The 15,549-nt window shown below is 38.5% G+C and overlaps 1 pseudogene; it reads right to left on the reverse strand.

The window, feature by feature from the left end:
- The window catches only part of LOC137254382 (heat shock 70 kDa protein 4L pseudogene), a 41,395-nt pseudogene extending 28,670 nt beyond the window's left edge, over positions 1-12,725 (reverse strand).
- Between the last annotated feature and the right edge of the window lie 2,824 nt (positions 12,726-15,549).

Here is a 15,549-nt window from a genome sequence, read left to right on the forward strand (position 1 = left end):
ACATATGTGAAACCAACGTCTCTAACACCCCTTTCCTTATGGTCCACCGCTGTTGAAACGGCAAGTTTCCTTGTACTCCCGTTAGAGGATATTGATGAAAATTTGTGATCGGTCGCATCTATTAGGTGGGGCGAAGCACTACTACAACAACAACAACAACAACAACAACAACAACATCCGATTTCGTTCATTTCCAATACCAATCTATTCTGGGTCCAGATAAGCTCGTGTACCAAATTCTAAATATTTATTCAAGTTATCGTGTTAAAGGACGGACGGACGGACATGGCTCAATCAAATTTTTTTTCGATACTGATAATTTTGATATATGGAAGCATGTGCGCTTCCAGGGGGGCGGCTTTTTTTGCATTGACTGTAATACAGTATATAATACTAATCTACATTGTAATTTTTACCAACGGCTTTTACTAATTTTTAATTTTTCTTGCTTTTTTACGTTATTATTACATATATTTAAAAAAAAGTCCCCCCCTCCCTTCCTCAATTTTGAAATATGCATAAAGTATCCGATACACGCCGCAGCAGGTATTAAAATTGACTCCATCTCTCGCTGTACTTCATTATCCTGTTATTTTAGATTAGTACGTATCTCTGCCAATTAGTTCTCCAACGCGCTTGCTATCACTAATAAGTCTAATGAAGTGAACTGAAGTGAAATGAATCATGCTTTTTCGTTGTCTGTGCTTTCATTTCCGTTCGTATGGAGATCAAATAAGCAGCGATGGATAAAAAATAAAATAATTAATGGCAGTTTCCTACATTTTTATACTCAGCTGACCAGAGCTCACAGAGTATATTAATTTTCTTCGCAAAACGTTACCCCGTAACGGCATAAACTAATCGAGATAGATATAGACTTCTAAATATCAAAATGATCTGGGCGAAAAAAGAAATTCATATAACCATGTCCGTCCGTCCGTCTGTCTGTCCGTGAACACGATAACTTGAGTACATTTTGAGGGTTCCTGGGCACTCATCTCAGATCGCTATTTAAAATGAACGAAATCGGACTACAACCACGCACACTTTTTCGATATCGAAAATTTCGCAAAACCGAAAAAGTGCGATAATTCATTACCAAAGACAGATAAAGCCATGAAACTTGTTTGGTTGGTTTACCTTATGACCCAAAATAGAAATTTAGTAAAATTTTGGACAATGGGCATGGCACCGCCCACTTTTAAAAGAAGGTAATTTAAAAGTTTTGCAAGCTGTAGTTTCGCAGTCGTTGAAGATATCATGATGAAATTTGGCAGGAACGTTACCACTATTACTATATGTGTGCTAAATAAAAATTTGAAATCTCGGATTGCTAACACGCCCACTTAAAAACAAAATTTTTTTAAAGTAAAATTTTAACAAAAAATGGAATATCTATACAATATATATGTAAATTATGTCAAAATTCAACTCCAGTAATGATATGGTGCAACAAAATACAAAAGTAAAAGAAAATTTCAAAATGGGCGGGGATCCGCCCTTTTTCATTTAATTTGTCTAGAATACTGTTAATGCCATAAGTCGAACAAAAATTTACCAATCCTTGTGAAATTTGGTAGGGGCATAGATTCTATGACGATAAATGTTTTGTGTGAAAATGTGCGAAATCGGTTGAAGCCACGCCCAGTTTTTATACACAGTCGACCGTCTGTCCTTCCGTTCGGCCGTTAACACGATAACTTGAGCAAAAATCGATATATCTTTCCTAAACTTAGTTCACGTACTTTTGTGAAAGAAAAATGGTCGATATGCGACTATGACCACGCCCACTTTTTCGATATCGAAAATTACGAAAAATGAAAAAAATGCCATAATTCTATACTAAATTTGAAAAAAGGGATGAAACATGATAATTAGATTGGTTTATTGACGCAAGATATAACTTTAGAAAAGACTTTGTAAAATGGGTGTGACACCTATTAGACTGGGTCGAAAAAAAAGTTGCTAATGTCCGCCCCTAAATTTGAAGATTATGTTGAGAGGGTTTCGGAAAAATTTTTTTAAATTTTTTTTGATTCTTCGAAATACAGCCAAAAAGGTTTTTTCGTTGTAAGTTGGTTATTTGACGACCGATTTTTTAAATTGATATTTCATTATTTAGGCCTTGAGAACCTTCATATTTCCATTTAATGTCCTTTTAAGCTATGAAGTCGTTTTCGCATGATTGGGTCAGCTAACAAAATTTTACCCCCCTAATGTATGTTTTTTCCTTACCCCACGAAAGTACTTGAAAATTCAATATTTGTTTAAACCATATTACTAAAATAATAAACAAAGAAGTTGTAGCACTTTCAATATTTATTGCAACTGTCATTTTACCTGATTCTTATTATACTTAGACCTGAAACTCATGATATTTTTGGAGGAAAAATTGCAGGGTTTGCATTGAAAAGATAATAAAGATATGCCAAATATCATGAATAGGGGAAGTCAAAGTAAATAAGTGAGTCAAACCTGTACTTTCGTATTTATAATAATAACGCTATGCGACAAAATCAACTTTTTTTCTGAGATATCACAATGAACTTTAGAGCTTTCAGCAACAGCTTTCATTTGATATCCATATTGTATAAACACATTCTAGGGGTACACGGGTCCACGTTTTGGCCTATATCTCGAGACCCTAGTCACCCAGGGGTATGAAACTTATCCTGTACTAAAGCACACATCAACAGATTTCATTTGATATCCATATTGTATAAACACATTCTAGGGGTACCCGGGTCCCCGTTTTGATCTCAAGACCCTAGGCACGTAGCGAAAAAAGTTAGACGTTGACCGATTCTCAGACTTACCCAATATACTCACACAATTTCATGAGAATCGGTTCAGCCGTTTCGGAGGAGTTAAGCCTCTAAAACCGTGACAGAAGAATTTTATATATTAGATTGAGTTTTTTCTAAAAAAAAATCATAACTCAAGAATGGCTAAACCGGTTTGGGATTTCAAAATCAACTAACCATCATCTCTCCTTCCTATATCTTTCCTAAAAATTTCATGGCAATCTTTCTATCCGTTCTCGAGTTATGGAGTGACAATCAAAATGTACACTTCTTTTTATATATATAGAAGATATATTATGTCATTCTATTCTTTAAAATTAGAGGTTCATTTAGCAGCAATTTTCTTTTTCTTTCTAGCTTTTTACGACTTTTTGCGTTATCTATGTTTTGTTTGCCTTTCTAATTTTGTTTACATGTCTCTTACCCAATTAAGCATTTTTTGCGAGTGCCGTTACTGACAATGAATGCTACGAAGACTGACAACGGACGATTTAACCTTTGCTAGACGTTGCCTCATTATAAGGGCGAACCCTCAGTTGACCTTGATCTTTTGGTGTGTTATACAAAGTGATTGTTGTTTACAGTTATTGACGTTTACACTGACTTTTATGATGACCACGAACCTAATGGCATTAACATTTCATCATTGTGGTGTATTTACTTGACTTACTTTGATTCCTTTGAAATTCAAACTAACGTTAAATTTGTGTATGTAAAACATTTGGTACACACATACATACGCATTTGTTTGGGCGTTGAAGTCTTTTAAAGCTTTTGTAAGTCTGAATTTAGCATAAAAGGCACGTCGGTAAGCGGTTGATTATTTTCACTTAATTTGAAATCGCCGATAATGCAGTTTATAAAAAACATTAGGAGATATAAATTAAGTCAGTCAGCAGACGCCAATTTGAAACACTACAGTGAGTTATTCGCCACGTCATAATTAGGAGGGTTTTCCCTAACTTTCCTATTAACGTATGTGTATGGATAGTTGTACTCACATCACGTCAGGTGCTTTTAAAACGGCGAAATGGATGCATATAATGACAGCCCTAAGAAACTTTGGCACACCTACTTACCTGCTCCGAATAATTGGTAGCTATTTAAGGGACAGAGTACCTACTCCTTTATGATACGGATGAGGGGCCAAGAAAGCACAACATCACGGGCGGTGTCCCTCAGATATCTGTTCTAGGTCCAATTCTTTGGAAAGCGATGTATGACGTTGTGCTACAAATCGACCTTCCCGGAGGCACGGAAATTGTTGGTTATGCAGATGATATTGTCATAGTAGCAGTGTTTAAGAACCTTGATCTACTCCAAGCATTATGTAATGACGCCGTGGGAAGAAAAAAGGAACGCCCTACGAACATAGAACTGGAGATGGCTAGCAATAAGACAGAAGTGGTTTCGGTGAGCTCAAAGCGGACTGTGGATGAGTTAGTCCTAACCATAGGATATTATCAAATAAATTCAAAGCCTTCCATGAAATATCTAGGAGTAATCATAGACTCAAAACTAACTTTTGAGGAGTACTTCAGGGCGGTGGGGAAGAAAGTTTCTATAGTTAGTGCAGCCCTAACGCGACTAGTGCCCAAAATCGGCGGTCCAGGCGAAGCTATCCGTTAGCTATTACCCACCGTAACCAGCTCCTTAGTATTATATGCAGCAACAGTATGGCACGGATCTTAAATGGTCCACCAAAAAAGATATACCAGCAGCCTACCGTATTACTGCTATACGAATAGCATATGCTTATCGAACGATGTCCGACGACGTGATCCGTGTTTAATTCAGGAAAATCCCAGTAGATCTACTCTCAGGTGAAATGGCCGATCTGTATGGCATTGGAATCAGCCGACGATCTGATGATACTAAGAAAAGCCCAAGGTCACGAACAATAGTTAAGTGGCAAGAACAGTAAGAAGAATCGAGAAAAGGGCGCTGGACCTTCATGCTAGTTCGGAATATAGCGGAGTGGTACCAGCGGAAACACGGCGAACTAAATTACCACCTTACACAGATATTGAGCGGGCACGGCGGCTCCAAGGAATATCTATGTACATAAGCTTGGGATAGAGGAGGATCCCTTCTGTCCACACTGTTCCTCCGAATTGGAAAGCGCAGAACATGTAATGTTTCACTGCCCTCGTTTTCACGGCGAAAGACTCTCTGTACACAGAGTTTTTAGTGAGGAGCGTTCCATTAGGAATTTATTTCCCAGAATGTACGGACAAAGAGATTGTTGGACTGCTGTGAGCAAGATGGCATAATATTGCAGTATAAGAAAGGTTAGAACAAAGATCTCACGGCGTGAACATGCAAATAACTGATTCAACTTGATCATTTTGTAAGGCTGTGACGTCAACCTTTGCAGACTGAACTTGTAAGATTTCCTCAAATCAATGCTCTTTTTTCCCACGTTCGCTGTGCTAGTTATGAAAAACGCTCGACTTTTTACTACTTTTCATACGTTTTGTACGTGGTGGTCCTCAATCCTAGGGCGCAACTCAGAAATAAATATTTCAAAGTATATTGGCGTCTCACTTGCTCCAGCACAGACGCTGCCTATCTCATACCTCTTGGTGGTCAGTCATTGCCAGTCTTAGTGAACCAATAATGTTTGGAAGAAGGAAAGAGAGACCCAAGTGGAGCTCCCCATTGTTCTCTTAATATCCAGTACTCAACATAGGCTCTTTACCACATTTTTCATAAGAAATGACAACATTGCCCAGAATGTACGAATAAAGAGGGAAGGAAAGGGATTGGGTATGGCCGCACAACTGTATATCATTATTTAGAAGTACACCTTCCAACAATCTCAACTTATCCTTTACACTTGATAAGCAGTCAAAGCTATGGCCAACATACGAAGCTATCAAAAAATGGTGCCACAAAAGGGTATGACGGACTCTATTGACGTTTTACAGTTATGCGGTATCTAAGCTCTGACGTTAACCACATCTTTGTTTTTTGGTAGACACTTATAAGCAAGAAAAGACGACCTAGAAGGCTCAACGTTCACACAAGAATCCAGTTGGACAACAGCCGGGCTAGTACACAAAATAATTCTTTTCACTGAATTGGTGAAGTAAGGAATAGCAAAAGAGATACGAAAGAAATAGTAAGAGACCTTAAGAAAAAGTTATAGCTTCTTACATCAAGGAAAATGTGGACATATACTAGATGTGAGTTAGTTACGGACCGGCAAGTTCAACGTTCTTATATTAAGGAGAACACTTCGAAAAAAGAACACAACTTTGAACATCCTATAAATATATTTCCTCTTACTCTTTTCAACGGTGAATGCGTGACAAATCAGAACACTTTTAAGTTAGGGATTTTTAATATCTTGCCACTTTTATGAGTCGGTCTTTTTCTGCCTATGCATAAACGCGAACATTTAAAATAATCAATAATGCAAAATAGGAAACGAAAAAAAAAAAAACAAATAAAAAAGGAAGGAGAAAAATAATGGTAGAACCCAAAGACTGGTAAAATGAGTGAAAAAGATCCAAAAGATAAATTGATACACCCACGGAAATAAATATACTAACGTCAAAGTGCTATGTAAATAAATTTGCATGAAGAGGGTGGTCCATTTAAAGGTGTATTCGAAAAAAAAAAGACGATAAAAAAATTTTAAGGACTACCTTTATATAAATGGACCAAAAAATAGAAGGCAATCTTACCTTTAATACAGACATAGTCTTCTTAAATTTTGACTAAAAAACTTTAACAAAATTTTGTAAGAATTTTGGGATTTAAAACTATGAAGGTGGAGCGCAATCTTTCAATTCAAGGCAAACCATGTACTTGGGATTAACTAATTGATTATTTAAAATTTAAACACGCACTCTACCTTAATAATTTTAAATCCCAAAATTCTTTTACAAGAGCTTTGTTAAAGTTTTTTAGTCAAAATTTAAGAAGACTATGTCTGTATTAAAGCAAAAATGCCTTCTATTTTTTGGTCCATTTATATAAAAGTAGTCCTTGAAATTTTTTTTTCATCTTTTTATTTTCAAATTTTTTTTTACTGCCTACAAAAAGGCAATTGCAACTTTGATGAGTAATTTAAGTAATTTCTAAGTGAAACTTCTTATCTTTATTTATTTGTTCAAAATAGCAAGATTTAATAGAATTAGTAGAATTCCAACAACAGAATTCCATCCCGCATCATAACAAGAGAGTTCCACCTCGTTTGTCAGCTGCTTAATTTGCAGAGCTGAAAATAGTGCTGAAATTCGCATACGCCTGAAAGTCTAAGAGAATCATGGTGAAAGTCGCGTACGCCTAAAAGTTTGCAAGGACGTGCATTGAGTTGGGCCTTCAAAGAGGTGGAATTCTACAACGCCTGCAACATTCAGGAGACTAGCCATGAAGGTATGGCCTAATCTTCTAAATAGTTCGACTTGTGCGTTACGTAGCTCAAATTTTTTGATCAAACATTGCACTGTCACCGAGTTTTAAACTATGTTTCAGGAATATTCCCAAATTAAAACTAGTATTCTCCATATCTAGATCCATGCGCCACCTAGCGGAATTTTTTTCATAAAATATTTCATTGTCACCGAGTTCTGACTAACAGCCCAAATTTCGTGTCTCTAGCTCATCGGGAAGTTACTCGAAAATCGATCGCAAGATTCCCCCCCGTTCTTCAGGGATTTGTAGTTATTTCAATTAGCATGCCACCTAGCGGAACTTTGTTTTCTAAAAATTGTATTGTCAGGTTTCGAACTATGTGCTAAGTTACAAGTCTCTAGGTAACCGGGAAGTTAGTTAAAAATGGATTGAAAGATTCCCAAGTTAAGATTTATTTTCCTAATATCTCGATCCATGCGCTACCTAGCGGATTTTTTTTGATAAAATATTGCATTGTCACCGGGTTCTGACTTACGGCTCAAGTTTCATATCTCCAGCTCACCGGGAAGTTACTCAAAAATCGATTGAAAGATTCCCTGCGTTTTTTTCAGAGATTTTCAGGGATTTTCGTTTATCCCGATTCGTCTGCCACCTGGCGGCATTTTGTTTTCCACGAATTGTAGTTCCATCGACTCGCAAACTATGTGCTAAGTTTCAAGTCTCTGGATCAGCGAGAAGTTAGTTAAAAGTCGATCGCAAATTTTCCATTTTAAAATTAATTTTCTGTATATTTCGATCCGTGCGCCACCTAGCGGATTTTTTTCACTTACATTGTAATGTCTCTCAGATCTCAACTTTTTTCTAAGTACCAAGTGTCTAGTTCAATGGGAAGTTACAGAAAAAGACTTTTCTGTGGGTAAAAAATTCGTATGGAAATGAGGGGACAAACATGAAAGCGACTTAATATAAAGTTAAAAAAAAAAAAAAATTAAATGGGCCTCTGCTAAATTTTTCAACTTATCATTAAATTTTTCTCAGTGCTAAAATATTTTTGAAGAATTTTTTTGTGTCAATTTATTAGTGTAAATTTGAATATCATAGCAAAGTGCATTGGCTTCATATGGAAGTGCTTTTTCTTTGCACTGTCATATGAATTTCAAGCACTTCCATATAAATCCAATTTATATGTGAGGGCATATGGGAGTGCTATTAATTTTTTTTTTATATTCAAAGTGGGATTTGTATTCTTCAGGACAAAAAAAAACAAAAGTGATATAAGTATATAGGGGTTGAGCAAATCTGATTAACAGTTTGCATTAAGATTGTACAACCGTGGCGCGCCGGAATAACAGTTCTTGGGATGGTATAACGCCTGTAATGTCTTTTTCGAGACCAACTGGGATCGTGAAGAAAAAATTTCTAAATCTTGATAGCCATTTGAGCTAGAAGTATTCATATGTCTTACCACGGGTACATCCCAAGCCTTTGTTTTTGCTGATTTTAGGTATTTTTATTTCGTTTAATGGTCTTAACTTTCAAATGCTCAGCGAAGGAAAACATTCCTTTCAATACTATTCGCCTGGAATCAACAAACTTTGCTTTCTCTGCCCTTCGTACTGACAATCATGTGAACTGAATTAAGTTGGTTCTAAAGTTTAGAATAATATAACTTATGCTTAGAGCTAGTGACGTTATAACACACCCGAGGAGAGAAAATCCAGAGAGCTGTAAGCTTTCATCACTGCTCTGCTTTTGCGTCAGAAATAGTGTATTCCGTCAACTGCTAGTTGTGTCTAATCTGCACTCCAACGTAGTCAGTGGGATCATATACGGACCACTGATAAATATAAATAAATGGACACAAACCGCAATACTTACCGCCTACTCTTTAAATACAAAACATACGATGTTGATAGCTAATTTACCTTCTCTGAAGGGTGCTTCTGACAACTAAATAGAACTAGATGCTGGTTATAGAGATAGAGTCAAAGCGGCACATGAGGCTATATTTGCCAACACTAGTCTGTTCCCAACATAATCAGTGGGAACCTGTAGCGAACACTGTGAAAAATAAGTCAATAAAGTCTTATCTGCAAAACTTACCGTGAACCCCTCAAAATCAAAACTTCGTCTGTTGACCACTTGACTTCCTTTCCTTTGAGATTCATAAGCTAAGTTGAACTGCAGGCTAAGTACGAGTAAAGACAAAGACGGGCATACGAGGCTCCTCATGTCTACAACAGAAAGCTGCACAAAAATGGGCTCTGTGGTCGGGACTGGTGGTACGAATGTACCAGGCGTGCATTGGCTCGATTTGTACATCCAGAGCACTAGTTTCATGGAAGTACGTCCAGTTATGCTACGTAAGAAATGTGCCATTATATGATTATGAAGTTCCTTCCGTGATTAAAACCGCCAGAGCGAACCCTTACCCACATAAATATTTTCAAGTAGCCACGATCTCTCCAGCACGCTTGACCTTAGGTTAAGTTAGGTTGAGTAGTAGCTGTCCAGTTTAGGAACATATCACTTTGTTAACTCTTCTTTGTTGGTCTGTTGTGTAACCACATACTCTAATGCTGAAACTAGCTTCCAGTTGCTTAGCAAATCTGTGAGTGTCAATGATCAAGATACGAATAAGGCACAGGTAGTTCTAGTATATTTCCTTCGAAAATGTGAATACGTCCATACTGAGATATTTGCACTTATTCCTTGCAAATGGTGGACAGCTTAGCATAATGTGACTGAATGATTCCACCTGGTCGTCCTTTCTTCATCTAACACTGCTAAAGCTGGTTAGTATATTAAGGTGCACCGTTGGGAAGTGCCCTGCTAAAATTTCAATAACAATGGATAGCTGAGCCGGATGCTTGGAATCAACAACGGAACATAAAGACCTCGACACACTGCAAGTGGTGGTGTCAGCTTAGCTGGCTCGAGGCCCACCTGTCCAGAAGCAGAGGGCATGTAGCCAGCGGAATCACAAAGTCTCCACTGCCAGACACGTTCAGTTCGCCTGTGCATGCCTTACCAGGAGATAAACTTGACATTGCAAAGGGGTATTTCTTATGCCCTCGCACCTAGATGCCTTCATAAATTAAGCCAAATAATTCCTCACCGCCCGCGACCTCACCGTTGAAGAGCTTTGCGCTTTGAAGGCCGCCTGTCTATCTGAGTAGATCTTAAATTCCCTAACAGTTACAGCGGCGGATTGTCCTATCTACCGCATCTTTTTAATGGAAAACGGCGCGTGGAAGTGGCTGTAGCGATCGGACAGACTTAATATGCGGCCAACTCCAAGTTCATTACAGAAAACTCAACATCTAACCCTCCCGTCGAGCCTGTATCCATGAAAAGTCTCACCAGAAGTAGTTGAAGGAATATGTGTGGTGAGTGTGGCAACATAAGAAAAAACTGGCGCTCGCACCATAATTTCAGCTTTAACGCGCCCTGCGGAGCTATCATCTCTCCACACAACTACAACCTTTTGGGAAAGAGGCAGAGGGGTAGCCCTTACCATTGTTATGGCCCTTATGTATATCAAGCATGCAATAATTAGCTGCGTACCGCTGCGAGAAGATATTTGTTTTCTAACAAGAACAGAACATCTATATGAACCACCCTGTATTTCGCACTCATATCAACTTCTCCACAGGGTCGATTTTTCATTGTCTGACAGCTTCCGTTCGTTCGCATTACGGACTATGCTTGTATTTGCTCTTGTATGGCGTTGACTCATACCTATACTTAGTACATACACACACACACATGCGATAACTTGTCAATTTTACAACGACAATACATCATTGATGCTTTAACACGTACTACACTTTAAGAGCTTGTCTTTGGCGCGCTTGGGGTTGCTGTATAGTTGTTGTAATTTTTGTTTTATTATTGTTGCTATGTTGTATTCACGTTTTTGTTTTTTGGTCTTTTTTTGCAATTTTACTTATGTTGACCTAGTTTTCACACCAACAACAATTTGTTGTTGTCAAGAAATTTCATTTTCTTTTCTCTCTCAAAAGCACATTACTCTGGAAGGAAAGTGACAAATGCCGGTGGCGTCTTACCAAAAAAACTGAATAAGTACTAAAGCTTTGTTAAATGCTGACTGGGGTGCTTCGATGTAGGCTGCAGTGTTGTCTATTTGTCTCGAAGCGCCACTTAAACGAAGCCTCAAGTGATGAAAGACTTCTAGTAAATAAAGCAATGAATATTGAGTTACAGCAAAATACACGCAAAATCTCAGCGCATTGCCTGAGCTAAAATATGATGAATCGTTTAATTTCTTATTTTTTTTTTGGTATAACACACACAGCTTTGATTTTGTATTGACAATGGTTTTATTTAATTTGTGTCATGATTGTCTTAATGAGGTAGGAGGATATTGCAATCGCCGGTTTTTGTAAGAAATTATGCTCGTTTTTTCTAGAGCTACTTTCCTAGGAGATGGGTGGCAAGCTTAAAGAATGGGAGAAAGAACATGAGGACGACTGAGGTGTGCTGATTGTTTGCTCATTCTAGACACCTAGAAGGTGTTGAAGAAAGTCTAGAATTTAAAACAATTTCATTTTTAGATTATATTAGATTATAATGGCCGCATAGGCCAACATTTCGGTCGGCCGGCTCCTTGTGATTCCACTGAACTTGTTAAAGCACTTACTTCTTTAAATACAAAATAAAATGAAATTCTTTGTCTTTATAATGTAGAGCAGAATGTGCTTAGTTTTCTCCTACCACAGAAGGTCGTTGGCAAAAAAAAAAAAAAAAAGTTCAACACCTTTAGTCTCTTCTTAGGTCCTAAAGCTATAAAAGAAATCATTCTTATCCGATAATGCGCAGCAGGGCACCACATATGTGGTTCTAGTGCCCAACTCACTTTCCCAGTGAAAAAAAAAACAAAAGAGCCGACGTTATGCAAGTACCTGATTTCTGTACGTTGGATGATCTTCACCACTTGTTCATGGGAAGTTTAGTTTCCATATAAATAATTGCGAGCTGTGCTATGGAAGTATATGCAGGTTTTTGATATCCTTCAATAAGTATACCTGCCTTGAAGAGTAGTCATAGCTTCTTGAATGTTGACGAAAATTTCACATAAATTAGATTCTAAGATAATAGCCATTGATCGGCCACATTTATGATAGTCTATTCCACCTAAAACGTTGAAATATTCCGTCAGTATTTTATTATAGGAAAGCGCGATAAGATACCGTCGCCCACATTGGCACACAATTTGCAACAATTCATCAAGACAGATGTGAACCCTGAGTTTATAGTATGAATATCCTTTTATTCGTTGCTCAGTGGCAGGACCACCTTCAGTGTAGCCATATTACAACTTGTGTGTGTGGAGGCTGACAGCCACACTCTTGTTCCCTAGAAATAGAGCCTGAGGAGCGTAATGTAGTTAATACATATTTTTGTGAAATGCCCCCCTGATATTCTGGCATGGCAAGAGGCCCCTCATTCTAGCTTCAAAGCAACTTCCATGGTGTTTGATATAAAGGACTTTCGAGTGAAGGTTAAGCATAACTTGCGACATACCTGTACCATGTTATAGAGGAGCAGGGCTTTAGTTTGATGATAAAACAGGTGAACTCTAGGGCTGTCGGCTGTCGATGGTGCTTTGGTGCAGCTTATAAAGTGCGTGTTTATTAAAGCTTCCAACATTTTGAAGCTAAACTATCGGAGAGTTGATATTTCGCACACGAAAATTTTTCCTAGACTCTTTTTTGGACTTTACCTTCTCGGACATGATTACGGCATGTAAGTTAGCTTACCAGGATCTGGTCTGTTTTGCTTGTTTATAAATTCCTAAAATTTCCTAATATTTTTTTTTTAGCGTTAAGCTTAGCTCACGAGGATAAAGGTGCACTTCATCAGCTCCAAGCAGTAAATAGAACCTATCACGGGAAGCTGTGGAGGAAGCCTCAAATTGTTGTGAGATCTTAATATACGTTCAATCTGAAGTAGTTGCTTGACTCAAAGATGGAAAAGGGAACTGGAGCTGTACTCAAATTATCAGCAGGTTAATCGGACATACCGACTCCCTGGCTCATACTGTGTCTTTCAGCGAAAGCAGCTAGGCTCTTCAAGGACAGAACGGTCTCAGGCACCAATCTAACTATCTTTATTGACAGCCTTTACATTATAATCTAACTTGACAAAGTCGGATATCATCCGGAAGTGTCGATCCGCGCTAGCAATCGCAAGGCATCTCAATATCTCCTTTTTCGGGATACCTTGGCACATCGAAAATAAAGGGAATGAATTTGCAGTTAGAATGGCCCGGAAAGGCTCCGAAAACGCACCGAAAAGGAAATAAGCAAGGCGGACAGGTTCGTTCGACCGCCGCTGGGCTATCTCCTGAGGAAAATCGAGGAATTAAGTATTAGTAAAAGGCACTTGCTGTGGACCAACCAAAATTATTGCGAGCTCTCAAGGCCTTTATGGTCATGATCGAATATGGAAGGAGCTAGTTTCTTTTTCAAGCTAAACAAATCTGCAGTGAAAGTACTTTCGGTTGTCATCACAGGTCATAGCGCTATCGCGCCGATGTTAGAGCTCTTGAAAATCGACTATTCATTGGTTTTTTTTCTGTAATTTTTAATGACTTCTGCAATTTGTAACTACTTTGTCGAGATATTATTAGCCATCTGCAGCTCACATATTTTGCACTTTGCTTCTTTGTATTCTTCGAAATAGAAAAAAATAGATTTTATGCGAAAGTTCCTACTCGACCAAACGATTGTTAGCAAGCGCTCTGACCGATGCTCTGACGGTGGTGCATGCCAACAAGTTCCCTCTGCACAAGCTGTTAGGATGAGTGGGAAGTGAACTCGAAAAAATGAACAAACAAGAATTGCAGAGACTTTGCGCAAGCCGAACCAACCAATCGTAACGGATTTCTGACCATAATGGGGTAGAAGGTAAGCAAAAGACCGATGAGTTGGCACTTGATGAATCTACGGTAGACATCCCAGTCCGGTGGAATAAAAGAAGACAGAAGCTGCGCATAATCCAAAAAGCAGAACAAATTGTGGGCCTGCAAAAGTTCTAAAGTCATGTGCGGACTCTACAATATTCGACTTACAAAGTTGTTCATATCTCTTAATAGAGAAGACTTAAGGGATGGTAACTGCCCACGGACTATAGGAAGGAACGGTTGAGCATGTGCTGTGTCCGCATTCTGCGTTCGCGAGGTCAAGGCTTTAACTTATAGGCGCAGCACAATTTCCAAATCTCGACCAAGCTATTAAGTTAGGTCCTTGAAACACTCTAGTATTTGCTAAGAGGAGCGAGTTATTCTATAACGTAAGTCCTGGTTCCTAATTGGGTCTTTTCCGTTTGCCAAATAAATTCCAGTAACATACTAAATCTATGTCAGGTATTATTGGTTGGGCGAGGACTACAGAAAAGTAATTTGAGGACAGTCACAATGGACAAAAATGTCTCCGAGTAGAAGTTAGAGAGGCTCCCCTTCTAACTTAACCTACCCTAATTTCTGGGGAAGTCTGCTTATTTGACACCTTCAGCTAACGTTCGAATCGCTGAACTGTCGAGTAAATAACTCCAATATTCTGTATTGCAAAATGCTCTTTATTAGACTACTTTGGGAGTAGTACCATTATACTTCACTTCGCAGCTAATAAATAAAAAATAAAAGTAAGGCGCGATAACCTCCGAAGAGATCTAAGGCCGAGCTTCTCTTCCAATTTGCGTCCTGCTCCTCTTGAATTTCCCTACAAATTGGCCGGACGCGACATACATGTTTTATGCCGACTCCGAATGGCATCTGCAAGGTAGATGAGTTTTCACTGAGAGCTTTTCATGGCAGAAATACACCCGGAGCGCTTGCCAAACACTGCCGAGGGGCGACCCCGCTTAGAAAAATTTTCTTCTAATTGAAAAAACTTATTTCTAAAATTTTGATGTTGCTTTGCCCGGGGTGTGAACCCAGGGCATACGGTGTGGTAGGCGGAGCACGCTGCCATCACACCACGGTGGTCGCAGCTAACAGCGGGTTTAAATCAAACTGATTAGTTATTACTCAGCTTGCGCTGCTTTTATACTCTCGGTTTCCGCATTCACCCATTTCTCCTAAGGACTAGTCATTTCGCGAACAGTTGTATCTCATGCTTGATTAACTACGAGCTATATACATGTATATCCGTAGTTCACGTCTCTTCCATAGCCTTATGCGTGCGTATGTGTTAGTAACTACTTCGGCTGATGACTACATATGTGTGTGTGAGATGAGATATCTCTTCGTCGCCTTCTACATAAGAGTGACTACTTTATTGTTGTTTTGCATTTATTTAGTAGCAGCTTAGTGATGCTAATATTCCTCAAAGTATTTACGACGGGGCGGTAGGAT

This window comes from Eurosta solidaginis, chromosome 5, assembly GCF_040869045.1.
Source record: "Eurosta solidaginis isolate ZX-2024a chromosome 5, ASM4086904v1, whole genome shotgun sequence".
NCBI lineage: Eukaryota > Metazoa > Arthropoda > Insecta > Diptera > Tephritidae > Eurosta > Eurosta solidaginis.